General features: G+C 41.8%; 1 pseudogene; it reads left to right on the forward strand.

Annotated features, from left to right (window-relative positions):
• The first annotated feature begins 4,502 nt into the window (after positions 1-4,502).
• On the forward strand, positions 4,503-5,611 carry LOC101613970 (annotated as a pseudogene).
• Positions 5,612-9,822: the final 4,211 nt, after the last annotated feature.

Here is a 9,822-nt window from a genome sequence, read left to right on the forward strand (position 1 = left end):
ACACCATTGCTTCTTAAGCTTTTCCAGGAAATAGAAAAAGAAGGAATTCTACCAAACTCCTTCTATGAGGCCAGCATCACCCTGATACCAAAACCAGGCAAAGATAGAACAAAAAAAGAAAATTACAGACCAATCTCCCTCATGAACATAGATGCAAATATTCTCAACAAAATACTGGCAAACAGAATACAAGAGTATATCAAAAAGATCATTCACCCTGACCAAGTAGGCTTTATCCCAGAGAAGTAGGGATGGTTCAATATATGCAAATCTATAAATGTATTACATTTTATAAACGGGTTGAAAGACAAAAATCACATGATCATCTCATTGGACACAGAGAAAGCATTTGACAAAATCCAACATCCCTTCATGATAAAAGTCCTACAGAGACTTGGAATAGAAGGACCATATCTCAATATAATAAAAGCTATTTATGACAAGCCTACAGCCAACATATTACTAAATGGGGAAAAACTGGAAGCTTTTCCATTAAAATCAGGAACAAGAAAAGGGTGTCCACTGTCCCCACTTTTATTGGAAGTCTTAGCCATAGCAATAAGGCAAGAGACACAGAAAAAAATGGATACAAAAATACATGGAAGAGATCAAGTTATCATTATTTGCAGATGACATAATTCTATACATAAAGGACCCTAAAAACTCGACTAGCAAACTGTTAGAGCCAATCAAAACGTACATCCATGTAGCAGGATACAAAATAAATACATAGAAATCAGTAGCCTTCATATATACTAACAACAAACACACAGAGGATGAAATCAGAGAATCACTCCCAGTCACAATTGCATCAAAAAAATAAAAAAAGTACCTTGGAATAAACCTAACTAAGGAAGTAAGGAAGCTCTACAATGAGAACTTTAAAACACTCAAGCGAGAAATTGCAGAAGACACTAGAAAGTGGAGAAACATCCCTTGTTCCTGGGTTGGAAGAATCAATATTGTGAAAATGGTAATCTTACCAAAAGCAATCTACACATTTAATGCAATCCCTATCAAAAATCCAAAAGCATTCTTCATGGAAATAGAAAAAAACAATCCAAAAATTTATTTGGAATCACAAAAAACCTCGAATATCTAAAATAATACTGCACAAAAAAAATAAGGCTGGTGGTATCACCAGACCTGATTTTAACCTGTACTACAGAGCCATAGTAACAAAAGTAGTGTGGTACTGGCACAAAAACAGACATGTAGATCAGTGGAACAGAATAGAGGACCCAGATGTAAGCCCAAGTAGCTATAGCCACCTGATATTCAATAAAAATGCCAAAAATACTCATTGGAGAAAAGACTTGATTGTGATGATTGTGATGGGGAGGTAATATGATGGAGAATGGAATTTCAAAGGAAAAAGTGTGGAAGGGGAGGGAATTAACATGGGATATTTTTTTATAATCATGGAAAATGCTAATAAAAATTATAAAAAATAATAAAAAATTAAAAAATAAAGCAGGCTAACCACAGAAACCATAAGTAAATAAAAATATATCATCATCAAAAAAAAAGAATAAATAATTTCCCAGTTGTTCCTACCTGTCTAGATTCTAATAGTACTTTTCAGGGTCACACAATGTAAATGTACTATTATGATTCACTTTTTCTGGAAAACACACCTACCTCATATGATCAGTTCACTGAAGTCACTTTTTCCTTTATGGTTACAATTTCCCAACCACCAGACATTGCCCTTGTATTTTCTCAAACAAGCTCTGCCAAGCAATCTTGAAAGACCTGACATTGTACTTGAGGCATGTTATAACTTGAATGCTAATCCTAACTAAATTATTTTCATTTGACAAAAAAATTGTCAAGCCTAAGTCAGACACAGGAAGAGGCAGAGCCCAGGAAGCTACTCTGATACATCTACATAAACTTCTGTAAGAAATTTCATAAAGAAGACAAGGAGTTGTGTTTGATCCCACACTTAAATAAAGCCATGTACAACCAGGGTAACATTATTGTTTTAATTATTTTTTATTTTTATTTATTGAGTAAAAGGCAGATGAGAGAGAGAGCTTTCCAGCTGCTGCAAACAAACTCCAAATGCATCACCTTGTGCATCTGGCTTACATGGGTCCTGGGGAGTCTAACCTGCTTTGCACACAAGCACCTTAACCACTAGGCAATCTCCCCAGCCTGCAGGGCAACATTATTGTCCCATTGCAAGGCATTGGATAAATTAATAAAGAAATCTAAAATTTCATTATGTTTTTTGTTTGTTTTGAGGTAGGGTCTCAATCTAGCCCAGGCTGACCTGGAATTCAGTATGTAGTCTCAGGCTGGCTTGGAACTCACAGTGACCTCCTACCTCTGTCTCCTGAGTGCTGGGATTAAAGGCATGTGCCACCATGTCTGGCTCAATATGTATGTTTTAACTTAAATTTATTCCAATGATATTACTAAAAATATGGGAAATGGAATTTTAGGCAAGATAAATGTATATTCAGTATAAATAAAGATTTAGGGCTTAGCAATATGACAATGTAGGCCAATATAGTGGTGCATGCCTATAATCCCAACACTCTGGAGGTGGAAGCAAGAGAATGGAGCTATTAAGTACACAAAAGACAAATTAATATTCAAACTTAGCACACTGCTGTTACGGTTTATATGTGAATGATCCCCCAAAAGTCACTTGTATGGAAGATAGCTTGAAGGTCCAGCCATGGATGTTGGATTAATTTATCTATGAGTTCATACTAAATGGGCTATTTAGAAGGTCAGGTCTGGGAGATGGGGAGATGACTCAATAGTTAAAAGCACTTGCTTACAAATCCTGATGGCTAGGTACCCCAGCACCCATGTAAATCCAGATGCATCTGGAGATCATTTGAGGAGGCAAGAGAACCTGGTATGCCCATAACTCACCCTCCATCTGTCAGTCTGTCTCTGACTGTCTCAAATAAAAATAAAATTATTTTTTAAAAATACCAAACCAGGGCTGGAGGAATGGCTTAGCAGTTAAGTGCTTGCCTGTGAAGGCTAAGGACCTCGGTTCGAGGCTCAATTCCCCAGGACCCACGTAAGCCAGATGCACAAGGGGGAGTTCATTCGCAGGGACTGGAGGCCCTGGTGCCCATTCTTTCTTTCCCTCTCTCTCTCTCTCTCTCTCTCTCTCTCTCTCTCTCTCTCTCTCTCTCTCTGCCTGTTTCTCTCTGTGTCACTCTCAAATAAATAAATAAAACTAAACAAAAAAAATTTAAATAAAAATACCAAACCATTAGGGAAAGTCAAGTTAAAACAACTGTGAAATTCCACCTTACTCCAGTAAGGATGGCAATCAATTTTTTTAAAAAAAGTCAAATGACAACAAATATTGTTGAGGATATAGGGAAAGAAGAATCCTTATTTACTGTTGGTGGGAATGCAAACTTGAATAACCACTATGGAAATCATATGGAGATTCCTAAAAGCAATGAGTATAGAACTACTAACAGACCCAGTTATTCCCTTACTGGCCATTTATCCTGAATGCTCTATACTTCACTACAGAAATACTTGCTCAACCATGTTTATAGCTGCTCAATTCATAACAGCTAAGAACTGGAATCAACCCAGGTGCCCATCATTGGGTAAATGGGTAACAAAGTTGTGTTACATGTACCCCATAGAATTCTACTCATTAGCATGAAAAAATGACACAATGAAATTTGTAGGAAAATGGATGGACTTAGAACAGATCATACTCAGAGTCGAACACACACAATCACAGAAAGACAATAGCTGAAAGTTCTCACTCATTTGTGGTTCCTAACTTGGGTCAGCTTGAGTAGCTGGCATGCGTGATGGGCAACTTGAGGGCCAGAGAATAGGGATGGAAGGGTTTGGGGGAAGGAGAAGGTGGAAATAAACATAAAACTAAACCCCAAATGAACTGGTACCATAGAAATATTTATCCTTGGAGATAAACCAAAAGATAACCCTCAATAGGAGTAGGGGAGCACCTGAAAAGAAGGGCCCTAGAGAAGGTGGGATGAAGCCTAATCTTAAAAAGATTTGACTCTGACCTGTAACTCACAGTCACAGAGATAGGTGCAACCTACATTGAGCTGTTGGTCACCTACAAGGTCCTCAAACAGGACAAGCATCTGTCAAAGCATTTGGTTACTGGCCTTAGATAAAAGATAAGACCCTGTTGCTGAAGTCACCACAGCTGCCAACACAGAACATGGGGAGACCTGGCTAGCATCCAGAAGAGAGCCGATCCCCAGAGAGTTAGCCTGTTTAGTGCTTAGAAGAGCTATATGAGCTGCTGGGGGAAAGTGACTAACAACAATGTGAGCAAGCAGAGTTGGAAACTACTCAGAAGCAACCAGACTGACAAGAAGTACACATCAATGCAATGGTGGCACACAGCCTTGGCGGGTGCAATGGCTTTCTAATTGGCCAAGAGATCCTCTCAGTGGGAAGGAATCCATATTTGGAACTGGGAACCAGGTCAGCATCCTGTGGAGACAAAGATTATGCTCTCCAGTGTCAAGCTTCCACTAGTCTTTGGCTAAAAGAGGAGCTACATCCATCAAACATAAATTGATTACACCCATTTTAACCTATGCTGAATTTACTCTCTGTTGGGAGAATCTGTTTTGTTTTAACAGAAGGTAGGGAGACCGGAGGAGAGAAACTACCCCTTGCATCTCAGTCAAGGTCCAGGCGAATCCACAGAGGAAATGGGGGAGATGAGCAAAAGTGCTGCTTCCATGGGTGAAAGAAACAGACCCTGAGGATACTCAACACATACCAAAGCAGAAATCCAGAGTCTCTGATGTTTTTAGAAAGGAGGGAGGCTGATCCCTAAGCACGGGGTTTTAGTGACCCGAAGACGTGGTCCCCTCTGTTAATGCCAGGGAAGCAGCAAGGAGGAGATCTCTGAGTCCCTCACAGCCCAGGCTTTCATCAGTCCTTTCCGGGAACATCACATTGATCCCATGGCCATCACGAGGAACTTCATCGAGACCAATGGTGACAACTTCCTGGTGACACTGCTGCCTCTACTGAACGTGGCCTACAAGTTCCACCCCCAGAATCCAGGCTGAGACCCCCCACCTCAACAGCTGCCTCAGACCCTGCTTCGAGGAACCTGACCCAGGGCCCAGTCCTACACCCATACAACCCCAAAGTGTTGCAGGGGTCAGGGCAGGCGACCCAGCCCTGTCTGGCTGCAAAGCCCATGCTGGGCTGCCTCTGTCCTCTGTGGAGCCTGAGGGGGACATGGGTGCCATCTAACACAGGAGCCGCCCTGCGAGGAAACCTTGGAGCAGCAGTACCCCTGGGATTGCTTCGTCTTCTGCCTCACCATCTTTGGCACCTTCACCAACCAGATTCACAAGTGGTTGCACACATACTCTGGGCTGCCGAGCTGGCACCTGCTACCCTCCTGCAGGACTGGCATGTGATCGTGCCTCAGCAGCACCACGGCATCTACCATGTGTCCCCGCACGAGACCTACTTCTGCATCACCACAGGCTGGCTCAACTACCACTTGGGCAAGATAGGCTTCTGGCAGTGCCTGGAGGACCTCATCCAGGGCCTGGGGGGCGAGAAGCCTCAGGTGGGTGACATGAAGTGGGCCCAGAAGATCCAATAGCTTCTCCAGCCTGCTGTCTGGTTGCCAACCGTTCCCAGCAAAGCAAAGGCTTCTGCCAAACTCATCTTCCTCAAGATGCCCTTCCTGAGAGAGAGGAGTCTCCTGGGCACCCCCAGCCTACCCCAGTGACAACACTTGAGCCACTTGAGTTTTCAAATCTCATTTTCTTCTTTGCTCCTCCCAGCCACCTGAGCTGCTCCAGATGCCAAGCCTGACTGCAGAAAAGCTAGTCTAGCCCAGCCCCACTGGCTGCAGCCATTCAGTGCAGCCAGCATGGGGGCCTGCTACGATCCAGCAGTCCCCCAGGACTCTCAAGTGCCCCGCAGTCATTGCCTAGTCTTGGCCCTGCAAACTGACCCCAGAGGCCTGGGTGAGCGGACAGCAGAGCTTGGCAAAGGTCCAAGGGTATCAACAGGGAGAGAGCAGAATCCCTTGGCCACATCTGGACATCCTCTTCCCCTCACCTCCACTTCCTTCTGCCCACATGCCCAGCTGGGTGTGATGTTTCCAGTATAAGGATGACTTTGCAGGGAATACCCTTGTGAAGGGGCTCAGTCATCTGGGAAGGTCACTGTGTCTCTTCTGGCCAGTGTGTGTCAGAGAAGAAAGAGTAGGGCTTTGTTTTTTTATTTTGGGTTTTTTTTAAGGTGCTTGCTTGTTAATGTAAATAATAGAAAGCCTTAATATCTTTTCTGTAACATGGAGTACTATTTTAATGTCATGTTTTGGATGTACATAATATATTTATAACAAAGCAGCAAGAATATACTTTAAAACAAAAAGAAAGAAAGAAATCCAATGGCTCCTAAGAGCTCATCCCTGAAGTAGACTTAAAACATACCCACCAAGGCTCAGGGAATTTTGCAGAAGGGGCAGAAAGATTGTAAGAGTCGCAGGTTGGGAGGGCATACCCAGAGGCATTGTTTCCCTCCAATAACTGAACCCACAATGTACAACCCACAACCCCATTAGGAATACCAGCAACTCCATTGAGGAGGACCCACTGCAGAATGGAGTCAGGGAGGAGGGAAAAGATGGTACCAACACATGATGTTTCCTTATAAAGTATGTTCTTAATAAACTAATATGTATATATATTCAAAAAAATAAAGGCCAGCCCTTGGTGGCCCAAACCTTTAATCCCACCACTTGGGAGGCCAAGGTAGGAGGATCACTATCAGTCTGAGGCTACCCTGAGTCCACAGAGTGAAATCCAGGTCAGCCTGTGCTAGAGCAAGACCTTACCTCAGAAAACCAAAAATAAAAATAAATAAATACCAGATCTGGTTGGAAAAAATAAGTGACTATCCCTAACCTTGTCTCTATATTCCCTGGCCACCATGAGAGGAGTGACTTTCTCCACCACTCCTTTCTGCCATGATGTTTCTGCCCTACAACCAGTCCAAGAGCAATGGGGCCCATAGACCATGGAGTGAAACGGTGAAACTGTGAGCCAAAATAAACATTTCCTCCTTTAGGAGTGGCTCTGAACATTTTGCCAATAAAGGAACATTGTTTTGTTGTTTGTTCGTTTTTTAATTTCATGTATTTATTTGAGAAAGAGAGAGAGAAAAGAAAGCATAGGCATGCTGAGACCTCCTGCCACTGAAAATGATCTAAAGACTCATGGGCCACTTTGTGTCCAAAAACGTAGGTTTCCAGATGACTTATTTATATCCTCTTCGATTTTGATTAGCCTCCCTCTGCCTTTCCTTTACTCAATCTCTTCCTTTGACCTCACTTAGGCCATTCACCCCCATTAATCTGTTCTTGTACTTACATATATACAATACCATCCCATTAAGTCCCCCTTCCTCTCTTTCAATTAGACCCATTTTTTTTAGTAGACCTTCTTATTGGACATAAACCATTATGTTAAAATAAAATAGCAATAAAGAAGCTATGGAAATGGCTCAGCACATGAAGTGCTTGTTATGCAAGCATGAGGACATGAGTTCAGATCCCCAATTCTCATGTAAACGCTAGGTATGATGACCCACCTATAATGCCACCATTGGGGAGACTGACACAGAAGGGGCTGGAAGGCTATCTTTTCTAGCCAAATTTGTGAGATCTGGGATTCAGTAAAAGATCTTGTCTCAAAAATAAAGAGTGTGGAGCCGGGCGTGGTAGTGCACGCCTTTAATCCCAGCACTTGGGAGGCAGAGGTAGGAGGATTGCTGTGAGTTTGAGGCCACCCTGAGACTCCATAGTGAATTCCAGACCAGCCTGGGCTAGAGTGAGACCCTACCTCAAAAACCAAAAAAAATAAAATAAAGAGTGTGGGACTAGAGAGATGGCTTAGTCAGTAAGCACTTGCATGTGAAACCTAGGATCCTAGTTTGATTCCCCAGTACACATATAAGCCTGATGGAAGAGGTGGCACATGTGTCTGGAGTTCATTTGCAGTGCTAGAGGCTCTGGTAAGCCCATATTGTCTATGTCTCTCTTTCTCTTCCCATGCCCTCATAATTAACTAAAAAAAATTTTAAAAAAGTAAAGAATGATAGAGGAAGATGACTGATATTGACCTCAGACTTCTACACATACACTTAATTAAATCATTTACTCCTCTATAGGTTATAAGGGGAGGTCTATCTACCTATCTATCTATCTATCTATCTATCTATCTATCTATCACCTATTTATTTTGAATTAGAAAGCCAAAGCACAGAGATTAAACAAATTGCCCAAGATTACAAAATTGGGTAGAAGTGATGTCATTATTTGAACCCAGGACTCTAGAAGACATGCCCACAGTCACTTCCTAGTCCTGCCTCACATAACAATAAATAATACAGATGAAAAATGCCTGATTGATAATGATAAACAATAGTCCAAGTGTTCCCTCATCAGTTCATATTTTGTAATGATTGTGTTTTGCAGTAGCATGACAGGAAATCATTATTATAGCAAAGCACTTAAACTTCCAAAGACATCCAAGTGCTCAGCCTGTTTGGGAACATTGGATCAGTTTTTATTTCTACTTTGATTTTTGTTTGAACTGTGTTGGGATATCAATTATTGTTGAATTTCTGTCACTTATAGCATTTAGTAACCAACCAGCCCAAATGCATGCTCATGACCCAAGATGCAGGGTGATGCTCAGAAGTTCAAATATGATATAGATTTTTCCATTTTCAACAGTCACCCACATTTACGTGTCTACTGCAAAAGAAGTGTAAAACCATACCTGCTGTCTACAGCCATGGCCCTAGAAATCTTGCAAGTGTGCCTAAGCCACAGAGTCATAATCAAGGTAACTCTACACAACTGAGAACAATGGATGATTTTATCTAATGTTATCTCCAAAGATGAATGTCTTACAACATGTCTCTGTGTTGTAAGCTTTCAAACTCTTCTGTTGAGTCTTTTGCCCAAGGAAAGTGACAAAAGGCCCTTTATGTAAGCCATTAAAATCATGGCTAAAAGGCAATCTAAATCACACTAGAAGAAACCTGAGCTCCTGTCTCTACCTACTGCAAACTGCAAAACTAAAGAAAACACTGAGCAAAAAATAATGACAGTATTTACCTGGACCAAGTCTAGAAAAAGAGTGTGCTGCATTCTTAGGTAGGATTCTAAGAAGCTACTTCCTAGGGCTGGAGAGATGGCTTAGCAGTTAGGCACTTGCCTGTAGTACCTAAGGACCCAAGTTCAATTCTCCAATATCCATGTAAAGCTAGATGCACAGAGTGGAGTTCATTTGCAGTGGCTAGAGGCCCTAGTGCACCTATTGTCACTCTCACTCCCATTCCCTCTATCCACTTGCAAATAAAATAAATAAAAAAATAAAACAAAATAAACTAGTTTCCTAATTGCTTCAGATAACTTACACATTCATTTCCTCACCATAGTGATAAGACAAAGCAAACCCATAAACATATTAGAACAGATTGCCTCCCACAGAGCTCCACTGTAAGGTTTTAATAAAACATTCTATCATGAGATCATTGAGGAAACCTTTCTCAGTTTTCCCAAGATGTCTTCCGCTGTTGTGCACACCAGCCCTTCCTTTCTCAAGTAACTAGGAAGTCTTTTAATTTTTTATCTTAATTTTGAGGTAAGAGCTGGTCAAGTTGCCCCAGGCTGGCCTTGAACTCACTGGGTAGCCTTGGCTGTTTCCAAACTAGGTATTCTCCTGCTGTAGCTTCCAAGTGTCTAGGATTATAGATTATAGGCCTGCACCACTGGGACTAGTGGGTCAGACC

The sequence above is a fragment of the Jaculus jaculus genome, chromosome 9, assembly GCF_020740685.1.
Source record: "Jaculus jaculus isolate mJacJac1 chromosome 9, mJacJac1.mat.Y.cur, whole genome shotgun sequence".
In the NCBI taxonomy this organism is placed as follows: domain Eukaryota; kingdom Metazoa; phylum Chordata; class Mammalia; order Rodentia; family Dipodidae; genus Jaculus; species Jaculus jaculus.